We start from the raw sequence: 11,705 nt of genomic DNA, 5'->3' as shown, positions 1-11,705 counted from the left end.
TATACTTAATAACTTGATAGCATCACATGCTCAGGAGGAAGATTACTTTTTATTCTAACATTTCTTTTTTTATTTTTATTATTTTTGTGTGAGTGTACCGTCAAATCATATCTGACTGGTACAGGAGGAAATTGTCCCTCCTTCCCCGGCAGAGCATCTGGTGGATTCGAACCGCGTGCCTCTGGGATTGTAGTTGCAGGTCCTTGCCACTAGGCCACCAGAGCTCCCCTGAAGATTACTTTTTAAATATATAATATACCACATCCTGTGCTTTCATGCTGAACATGTCACCATTTTAAACACTGATGGATATTGGAAAAAAGTGAACTCTTGCAGTGATACTACATTCTCTACCCTTTAAAAAAAGAGCCATGTTGTTGTTGTTATGTGCCGTCAAGTTGCTTGTGACGCATAGTGACCCATGTACAATGGCTCTGAAACCTACTCTATCCTGTGCCAACTTTATTTCTGACACACCTACCCTCATTACCCTATTCTCTGAATCAATCTATAAGGAGAGGAAAATAATTGGCTAAAGGTTAATAGCCAATATTGAGTTCTAATAAAAAGACAATCAAATCAGAGTTTACTTTAGGAGGGAGGAGAGATGCCAGGAGGACAAAAACATTTCCTAAAAATCAGCAGGGTCCAGAGAAAATCCTTCTTAGTGTACTGAAAGCAAGAATACAGGGCAGCTGGTTTTAGAGGGTACTGTAAGGTAGGGAATCTCCCCAGCAGGTATTCCAAGGCTTAGTGATCATCAGACTCAGTCTGTCAACTAATTTTCCACAAAGTAGTTTGCAAGTAGCAGAGCATATTATTGGGTATAGTCAGACAGACCTCAGTTCTTACAGTAGTTACATAATAATTCATTATGTTCTTATTGAGTCCTCTTGAGTCAGTTCCAAATCATGGCATCCCAGTGTACAACCGAACAAAACACCTGTGCAGTCCCTTTTCATCCTTGCAGCATTGTTTTTGTTTCACAGTTTTCTCTATCCAGGATGTTCTACAATGATCCCTTTTAGAGCAATTTGCAGTAGAAGCAGGGTCGAGGAGTTCTATGAAGTCTATGTGTTCTCTAAGTCCTTGAGAGTAATTATTTCTGTATATCTTTCCTTTTCTTCTCTCTTCTTTGCTCTGGACAGGGAGAGACCAAGAGTTGCACTGTAGATGGCTGCTTGCCAGCTTTTAAGATTCTCACTGCTTTTAAATGTTCTTAAACATTTATTTTATGTAATGTTACTTAGAGTTCATGCTTCCATATATACTTTTTTGATAGCTAATGTTAGTCTGTGTTGGTTTTTTTTTTCTTTTGCAGTTCATTTCGGTGTACATTGACAAATATCCCACAGACACAGGCTTTACTGAATAAAGCTAAACTCCCTCTAGGATTGTTGTTGCATCCTTTTAGAGACTTAACGGTAAAGTAACATGTTTATAAATGTTTGTGAATCCTGTGTACCTACCTCTGTGTAACATTATTTAGATTGTGTATTTTTAAAGAAATTTTGTCATCTTCACTGTTTTATTTGGGTTAAAATGTAATTTCTGTCCAGTTCAATTCAGCAAACATTTTCAGAACCACTTGCTTTATGAAAATCATTCACAGGCTCAGAACCAAGCACTAGTAATACCAAAATGAAGATGTCACTGTATTGTCTCTTGACAGGTCTTATCTACCTTGACGAAAGTTGTAAAAATCAAGTGCACAGGCTAATTGATTCATGTAATTAATCAAAATCTCTCAAGTATTTAATAGATGCAGTATGGGGAGTGCTGCCTCTGAATAGAGTAGAAAACATTGTCTACAGGAGAGAAGGTTTGAGCTGTATATTGAAAATTTAGTAGTTTTGGAAATCAGAATGGCCATCAAAGATAGGTCAAGCTTAGGAGTCCTAGAAGGAACACTATGAGTGTTCTCACTGATATTAAATTCAAGCATTGCTGCTTGTTGTTGTTTTGTGACTTGTGGACTCCCATGTGTTACAGAGCACAAGCATTCCATAGAGTTATCTGGGCTTTTTTCCCCTTCCTTTTCTTTTCTGGTTGTGTACCATGGAATCGCATCTGACTGGCACAGGAGGAGATTGCCCCTCCTTCACCAGTAGAGTATCTGGTGCATTCGAACTACACAACTTCAGGATTACAGCACAGCTTCTTGCCACTAGTCCAGTTTTTACAACTAGGGTCAACCGGGTTTGTTTCTTCCCTGGTGTTGCTGAATGTATTCAAACTGCCAACCTCTCAATTTATCACCTGATTGCAAACTGCATCACCAGGGACTTAACATTTCTTGAATTCCCAAAATCTGTTTTATTTGATACCTGTCTTGCTAGATTTTTATGTATTCTTATGGTATTTATGCAAAGACTTTTCATTTATGCCTCATTTTGCATTTTGCATTTTTACATCTGTGGTTTTGTACCCCTCCTGTGCCTACAGAGCTGCTTTTGCTTGCCTTCATCCAACAAATATTTATTATTTATCATGGTAGAAGGGGTCTTTGGTGTCACAGTCTGTAGGAAGTTGTGTTGCTCATACAACGGCAGCACCTCTGGCAATTGAATCTACCAGCTGTTTCATGGGAGCAAGATGGATAGTCTCTTAAACCCCACAGGAGTTGGTTCTGACTTGACAACAATGAGTTACCATGCTAGAAGGAGCTCTGCTGCTGAGTTGGTTAAAAGTACTCTCCTACTGACCAAAATGTCAGTGTTTAAAATTCACCAGCTGCTTTTTTGAGAGAAAGGTGTGCATTCTGCTTCTGTAAGATTTATAGCTTTTGAATCCCTAAGGAACTACTGTTTTATGTCAGGTAGGATTGCTGGGAGTTGGAATTTACTTAAGCAGTAAATTTGGGTAAAGTCATGTTAGATCCTAATGCAGTGAAAGTTAATAAACTCGTTCATTAAACTTACTTTCCTACTCAAAAGTATAGAAAGTAGCAACATGAATAGAAAAGGAAAAATAATTATGTAACATTGTTATAAGTGTCAGAGATTGTGAGGATGGTACAGGATAGTACATGGGTTCAGATCTGTTGTTCATAGAGTCACTGAGTCATACTCGATGGCACCTAACAACAACTAAGGGAGATAGACTATATGTGATTTCTTAATATTTTCTAAATTTTCTGCACTGAAGATAATAGTGTTTTCCCAAATTGAGGATAAAGAGATAATTTTTTAAAGAGATACATTCTTTTGTTCTCTGTCCTCATCAGGACTGTCTGACAAGCTCCTGATAGTATAGGACCAGTTGTAAAGATAATAAAGGTCAGTAAAGAAAGAAAAAGATATTTATAAGTTTAATGCTGCTTTCTCACTTACTTCTTGAATCTAGCCTATGAGTTTTGATATATTTTTTTTTCTTGGTGCCATCCAAATTATTTTGAGAGCCATTAACTTTTATTGCATTTGAACAACATTATTTTAACTCTTAACTCATTACTGTCATGTCAAGACAGAGTCAACTCATAGCTGACTCTCCAGTGGGTTTTCTGAGGCTGTAAGTCGCAGGAAACAGCTCTACTGATCTCTCCCAAGTAGTTGCTGATGAATTCAAACTGCTAGAGAGGCATGACCTTTGGGTTAGCAGTGCAGTTCATTATAGACTATGCCACTAGAGCACCCTATTTATTTTAGAGGTATCTCATTGTCATAACACAAGAGGGAAAAAAATGTAATAGCTACTGTTGATGCTAAACCCATTGCTGAACATTAAATTACTTCCACTTCAAACCATTCCATAGACAGAATTATAGTTGTTAATCTACATATAAAGCAAAGCAGTAAGTGGTTGGTTTTACCCTGGGGTGAGTGAGTCCTCTTTTTGATACATCTTTATTTTACAACATCTTGTATTTTTTTTACTTCCCAGCAATTACCAGTTATAACATCAAACACCATTGTGAGATGCCGATCTTGTCGAACATATATCAACCCTTTTGTCTCCTTCATTGACCAGCGTAGATGGAAATGCAATTTGTGCTACAGAGTTAATGATGGTATGTTTCAGAATCTTAAAAATGTTTTATTATTATTTTAAGTGTTTCCTGACATAATTGTTATTCTATGATTTCTTTCCCCATTTCTTTAAAAACAACCTTTTCATGCTACTTTAAATAGCAAAAAATATAGTTTAAGGACACTTCATTTTGTGAAAGTAATAATTGAAATTGAGAAGAGCAGCAGGAAGAACAAAGTAAAAACGTTCATTTTAGAATCAACAGTAAAGGTCATGTAGATAATGTTAGATTTACTATGCTTGCCCCTGTCAAGTCGGGTGTCTTCTTTTTTGTGGGTTTGATCTATTCAACTTGAATAAACTTGTATATATGTGTGTGTGTGTTTTGTCACCTTTGTTCATTTTTTTAGTTAGTCTCATTATAATTGTTTTCAAATTTTTATTTCTTTGACTTTTTCTTTTCATGTCATGGTTTTTAATAAGTGGGACATAAGACTAAGAAGAAACAAGGTTATTGGCACCCTAATTTTCTCAGCTAATTTAAGAAAATAATTTTTTTTGCCCTCCAGAGGTATATATTAAAAGAGTACTAAAGGAATTAGTTTTTACCACTTGATGTTTACAGAAATTTTTATAAACGTCATAAAAGTCTTCTGTTTCTAGGAGTATTTTGTATGTGTGTATAGGTACAAACTATGTTACTAAATTTGTGCTGGATTCCTAATTCTCATCTAGTTCCTGAAGAATTTATGTATAATCCCCTCACTCGATCATATGGTGAACCTCATAAACGACCAGAAGTTCAGAATTCAACTGTGGAGTTCATTGCCTCTTCAGATTACATGGTAACTATTCAATGTTGAAATTAGTCATGGGATACAGTTAAAATTATAGGTAGTACTTAATTTACAACTGGGTCCTATTCTGAATTCTCAGCAATAAATTGAACATACCATTTTAATTTTTTTGTTGTTGTCATTATAATTGCCTTTTGTTACCAGTCTTTATCTGAGTTGGAAACATTACAATTAAATTTGCAGAATTATTTAATATGTCTACACATATGTTTACTTTAAAAATTTTACTCTCAAGGAAAGAAGAGTTGAACAGTTCTTTAAATGTATTATTCCTCAGGATGGCGATAGTTTTAGTCTACTGAGAATTGTCTGTATGGTTCTTTTCTTTTTTAATTCATATATTTCGTAGTAACATCTTAACTACTCCTCTCCTGAATCTGTATGTTGACATGAGTAAAGCAATCTGCTTAGGTCTATTTTTTTCCCCAAGCAATTTATGTGCCTGATTTAGTTTTAAAGAAAAAGAAAACGGGCACTAATCCAATAATAACATTGAACATGTAAGAGTGAATATCTGCGAAGAATAATATCAACAAATTACAAGTTGCAGCAGTGTATGTAGTTCATATTACTTAAGTTAAGATGTGCAAACAAAAACAGATGACCAAAACCATGTATTTAACAAATAGAAAATTCTTTCTAAAGGTTATTTGATATCCTAAAAGAATATATGTAATCATTAGCAAATGCTAATAAAACTTTATGATTATGGAAAAAAATAAATAGGTATTAAGATAATTTTACTTAATATTTTCTCTTTTAAGATACTTTTTTAAAAAATAAATTACTGGTTTATGTTTTGCTCATCTTTGTCTTATCTACTAATTTTTAATGTGTAGTAACTATCTCTTCTGTGTCCTTATTTTTAAATTTTTGTTTTCTGTTAACAAATGTTCTGCTAGTTGAAAAAGGTAAAATGGAATAACTGATGTGAAGAAATCTTAGTACTTGACCTTTTCTTTTTGTGTGTGTGTTTTTTTTTTAATCTTTATGGCCCTTTGTGTCTACTTTAGCCTATATTCACTTCAGGATTATTGTTTATTTTCATACTAAACGGGATAAACTCTTTTTTCCACTCTTAATACTTTTTCACTCTAAATTTATTGCTATTATAAATTATTTCTTGTAAAATATGGCTTCTGTTGTGAAGTGGCACATGTAGGGCAACTCTACTGTTCTATGTGCAGAGTCAACATCAAGAGATTTTGGAGCCGTTTTCTGGGAAGCTGGTGATTGTTGGTCGGGGGAAGAGGAAGCATTATAGTCCCAGATTTTTTTGGAGGCTTTATTTCATTTTTATTTTTAAATTTAAAAGGAAAAGATAATGGTTGTATGTTCTCCACATCTCCCCTCTCAAGGATAAATGTTCTCTAAAAAGCCAGGCCTCCTTAAAAATGTACATACAAAAAAAAAAAAAAAGGTACATACAATGCCATCACAACCAACAAAATAAAGACCGATTATTAATATCCATATCCAACATCAGAAATGTTAAGGTTTTATTCCTCTTGAGTTATTTGAATCAAATTTAATTCAGTACTCCATGTGATGTTATTTGTCAGGTCTCTTAAGCCCTATTTAAGCTATTTTTAGCCTTTTTACAACTTTATTTTATTTTGAAACACAATTTCAAAACTGAGATGACAACTTAACCCCCTGGAATTCAGCTACTACCATTTACGTATTACAGTTTGCAAATCCAGATGTAAAGTATATTTTAAAGCCTATACTTTTAGGAGTAGGTGAACATTATGGAGCTCATTATGAAGTAACACACAAGCCCAGTTTTCTTTAATATATTTCTTAGCTCACACTCAATCATTCTAGTTAGACACTAATGTATGATGGCTACCTTATCATATTTCATTCACAGCTAGCCAAGGAAAAAAGTAAAGAGTATCTGTTTCATAAGCACCTGTCTTACAGAACATTAGTTTTAATTGTGCATATACTCTTTGTGTTATACAACCAGTAACTTAACAGTAGAATAAAAGGACAAGTTGTGCTAGCTAAAGAAATGACATTCTTTTTCTTTCTTTCAGCTTCGTCCTCCTCAGCCTGCAGTTTACTTGTTCGTTTTAGATGTATCCCATAATGCAGTAGAAGGTGGATATTTAACAGTTTTGTGCCAGTCACTATTAGAAAACCTGGACAAGTAAGAATATTTTTTTAGACTGTGTGTGTGTTTGAAATTTATGGAATTGGTTTTAATTATATTTATTGTTTGAATTTAAAAGTACTTCCAAAAAAAAAAAGTACTTTCTGTATTCTATGTAACATAGTTGGATTATTTTGACTTATTACCAGATAATTTAAGTCATGAAGGTTTAATATTTAGTAAGACATTTAGATCTTACCTAGCTATCTCTATTACCAAATACTGAGGCCCATAAAGTTTAACTTAGGGTCAACTAAGCATCAAAATCTGAATTATAAACTTAGATGTAATTCCTGAGCAAAAAAATCTTTTATTAGTTGAAATTGTGCTAAATAAACAGGATTAAAGGAAGAAAGGAATTGATATTGTACAGAATATTTCAGGAAGCCAGAAATTGAGCTTATCATTTGACACATTAGTAATCACTCATGAGATAAGACTTAAAATCGTTGTTAAAAGTGGTTCATTGTACAGTGGTTGTTCATGTGTGTAGAGAAGGTTCTCCCCATCTCTGTGCATTATTGAGAATTTTTGGTCGTTTGAATACTAGTTGTAGTCCCATAGTCTTAGTTATGACCAATCAATGTTGGCCTGTAAATGAAACTGATAATATTTCAAAATGAAAATATACAGAAATATCTTAATGATTTGCTTTCATTTCTGTTGGTAGCTTAGAGTTTTTAATGTTAATATTCTTGGTCAGTGTATTTACCCTTATTTTAGTCACAGCTATTGAGGAATTGCTGTAATACTGAGTGACAGTGAAAGATCACCCTACAGAGAAATGATTTTTGAGAATGTGAAGAGTGAGCTTGCTAGAAAATAAGAGGCTGTAAGCAGAGAAATAAGAACAGCTGTGACAGATTACACAGAGATGAGCTACTGTTTGCAAATTTAATAGATAACACAAACTCAGAAATATAAAGTGGAATGAAAAATGGCTTTTAAATCATGTTTATATTTAATTACAGCAGAGAATAGAACCATTGACAGAATTTTAGAAGTATATGTGAAACTTTTACCAAGATGGCATATACTTTGTTACATGTATTTTTTTCAGCACATATTAGAGCTACATGAAAGGAAATCAATAACATATTAAAATGTTTTTGGAAAAACCTCTAAAAGCATCTTTGGGAAAGAAGAGTTTGGGGCTGGAGCAGCTCCGTCTCATCTCTGTATTTTGAATGTGAGGCAGCCTATTTTCTCCATTCTGATGAGTCACAACTTGTTATCATCACTTTAAAGATTTCTAAAAAATGTACATTATTTTATAGAAACATGATATATCAAGACTAATTTTAATAAACTGACTAACTCTGTCATTTGTTTCATTCTATTCTCTGAAATATTTGTGACCTAGCTTGCTAAGCAGCTCATCTGTCATCCATAATAGTCATGCATACTGCTTAGGTATGCTTTTGTTGGTTTTGAGATACTTTAATTTTTATAAGCATTTTAAGAAAGTTAGACAATTGAATGTGGAAACAAAAAATTAATAGCTTTACATGTTCCTCTCTTTAAGCATTCTCTAACAGTTCCTTTAGTGTTTCACTTTGAATGCTGACATAGCTTTAATTTCTGAACTGTTAATGAATTTTAACCTCTTAAAAGAATATGTTGCATTTTTATTCTTCTCTAAGGTGTCCTGATTTAGGCCCAAACTAACCTACTGTTGTAGAATTAGTTATGACTGCTAGTAACTTTGGTACTATATAGTACTGCCCAGTAGAGTTTCAAAGGCTGTCAGTCTTTACAGAAGAAAAACAACCACATTTTTCTCCTGCAGAGCAACTGAGTTTGAACTGTAAAACTTTTGCTTAGCAATCAAGCACTAGCCACTGTGCTTGTCAAGCACTAGCCTCTTGTATGATGAGGATATTTCTGCCCCTTAAAAAAAAAATAATTATCTTTAAACTGATGTTCAAAGACTCTTAGTGGCATATTATGTTAAACTTAATTAAAACACTAGCAAATAGATAAGCACTTCCAAAAGTACCAGTAGTTTTGCCAGAGAAAAGACATGACGGACTGTCCCTATAAAGATCACAGGATAAGATGCTATGAAACGATTCTACTGTCATGTCACTATGAGTCGGAATCAGCTTAGCAGCGTACCGTAACAAGAGTTTTAGTTTGCTTTTTTTTTTTACTATTTTATAGAGTATTTTGAATTTAAAATAATTTTTTTGTCTTTAGACTTCCTGGAGATTCAAGAACAAGAATAGGATTTGTTACCTTTGATAGCACTATTCATTTCTATAACTTACAAGAAGGATTATCACAGCCTCAGATGTTGATTGTGTCTGATATAGATGGTAAGAAATATGTAAAAGATGTCTTTCTAACTAGAGGCTTTATTTTATACTACATCTTGTCATTTGGCATAAAAATAATTTAGTGTTCTTTTGGTATTTATTTTAAATATTGCATTCCTGTAAAATATTTTAATTTTGAACTTTTTACATCTTTCTCTATATGTATATACACATACCACATACCTATATATATATATATATTTATATATATATATATATATATATATTAGATTTAGTAATATTATATCATTAATTACATGTGTGACCAGATAAATTTCATTTATTATGCTCTTTTGACAAAATTTATTGATTAAAATATGTCTTTTCTCCATAGATGTTTTCCTACCTACACCAGATAGCTTACTTGTGAATCTACATGAAAGTAAAGGGGTGAGATTCATTTTTTCCTTAAAATAACAAAATATTTCTTGATTCAACTGTTTATATACCATTAGTTTACTTGGTATGTTTATTAATCCAGTAATTAATGTTAAAAACAGTTGCAAAAATATTAAGAAACAAACAGTTGCCACTGTAGGTAGCATATCTATCAAGTCCTCAGTTATAGGCCCCTAAAATGACCTGCACTGGCAGACACTACAGTTTGGAATGTTTTAAAGAAAATTACACTTTAGAAAATTCTTGCTTTACTTTCTCAGTAATTCAACTTTTAATTTTTGTTTTCCCAGCTTATAAAAGACTTATTGAATGCATTACCAAATATGTTCACCAACACAAGAGAAACACACAGTGCCCTTGGTCCTGCGCTTCAGGCTGCCTTTAAATTAATGTCTCCGACAGGTGGCCGTGTGTCTGTATTTCAGACACAGTTACCTTCTATGGGTGCAGGACTTCTACAGTCCAGAGAAGACCCTAATCAGAGATCAAGTACAAAGGTATTTATATTTCATTTCTCTGTCACATTTAAGATGGTTTTTCCTACCTATAGACCTTTTAATTATTTGTTCATTATTCTACTTTTCTACTTTTTTCAGTTATAAAACTGATAAAGCATTTAACTCAGATTATGCTTACTTACAATATTGTGCTTTCTTTTTCTTAATAGTTTTATTTACAAATTATAGAAATTTAGTAATCATTCACTCAAATCGTTTGTTTTAAAGATTAAGAAACAGATCATAAAGTGACTATTTAAAGGTGAATAACTACTGGTAAAGATGTGACTTGATTTTCTGACTCTCATACTCTTGTAAGTGGTAATATTTAATACACCTGATGATAGACTTTAATTTAGCATGCTCTAAATAATATCCTTTTAAATAGCATAATATCTAAGATAAGCAAAATCTTAAACTATATCAGAGATTTTACATATTAGTTTTAAAACCATTATAATTTAGAAGGTAATATAGATCATTGCATAAAACTTAGTAGCAGAAAACCGATGTCAATACACCTAATTGAGCTTTGTTGATAACCCGTATTTTTTTTTATTAGAACCAAGTTTTTCATCAAAGAATATATTATTTATGCTTCCTGAGTTTGCTAAAAATCTAAAAGTATAATATTTTTTAATAAACTGGACAGTACTTATACCAGCCCTAAATCATGAAATTGTCTATTTTCAGTATTAATTTAAAACAAAGGATATAAAGTGAACATAGTTTGAGTTTTACATGAAGGGTTACTCAGAATATCTTAATCTCTCATATCTGGTAATATATGTATTGCACCATTCACTATTGTTTTGTATATGGTTATGTTAGACCTCAAACAATATATGAGGAATAGCATCAAAACTAGTTTGAAATTGAACGAAGTAGAAATTTTTTTTAATGTCATAAATTTTAGTAGTTTGTTCAGTTTTTTTCCATTGGATGAATTCCTAGAGGTAAAATTACTGGTTCATTCAGAGAACACAAACTTACATTTGTTATTATACTTAATGAGTTTGTAAATCAATTTGTACTTCTAGACATTATCTTCTAACCATTGTTAATATCATTGCTTTTATTTTTCTTTACTAATTTGCTCAAGAAAAATTGTCATTTTAATTTTATAGAAATATATTTTTAAATCCTTTTAAGTAAATTTTTTAAGAATTCATGAATATGTTCAGTTTTTTTAAAAGTCATTTATCAAATAGTTCATTATAGAGTGCTAAATTTTATGATCAGAAAAATGCACTGAACTCTTTGATGCTACATTTTTCTTACTTGCTTTTAAAACATATTTTCCATTTTCCTGGGACTCAAAAATCCCAGCATCTGTTAGGATTTATGTTTCTTCATAACATAAACTAATATTATAATGATATCATTAAGAGGATTAAAACATTTTGTTATGCAATATAATATAGTGGTTAAGAACCTGAAGCCTGTTTCCTTTTTAATGCTTTTCTTCTCCAATTCTGTCTCTTTAGCTCAAGTTTCCTCATAATAA

At 32.4% G+C, this 11,705-nt stretch overlaps 1 pseudogene; it reads left to right on the top strand.

Moving 5' to 3' along the window:
- The window catches only part of LOC102848999, an 84,196-nt pseudogene that overhangs the window by 59,086 nt on the left and 13,405 nt on the right, over positions 1 to 11,705 (top strand).

Source organism: Elephantulus edwardii, unplaced genomic scaffold, assembly GCF_000299155.1.
Source record: "Elephantulus edwardii isolate Elephantulus edwardi_28Jun2011 unplaced genomic scaffold, EleEdw1.0 scaffold00012, whole genome shotgun sequence".
Lineage (NCBI taxonomy): Eukaryota > Metazoa > Chordata > Mammalia > Macroscelidea > Macroscelididae > Elephantulus > Elephantulus edwardii.
The sequence above is the reverse complement of the archived record's forward strand: the minus strand, read 5'-3'. Positions and strand labels throughout refer to the sequence as shown.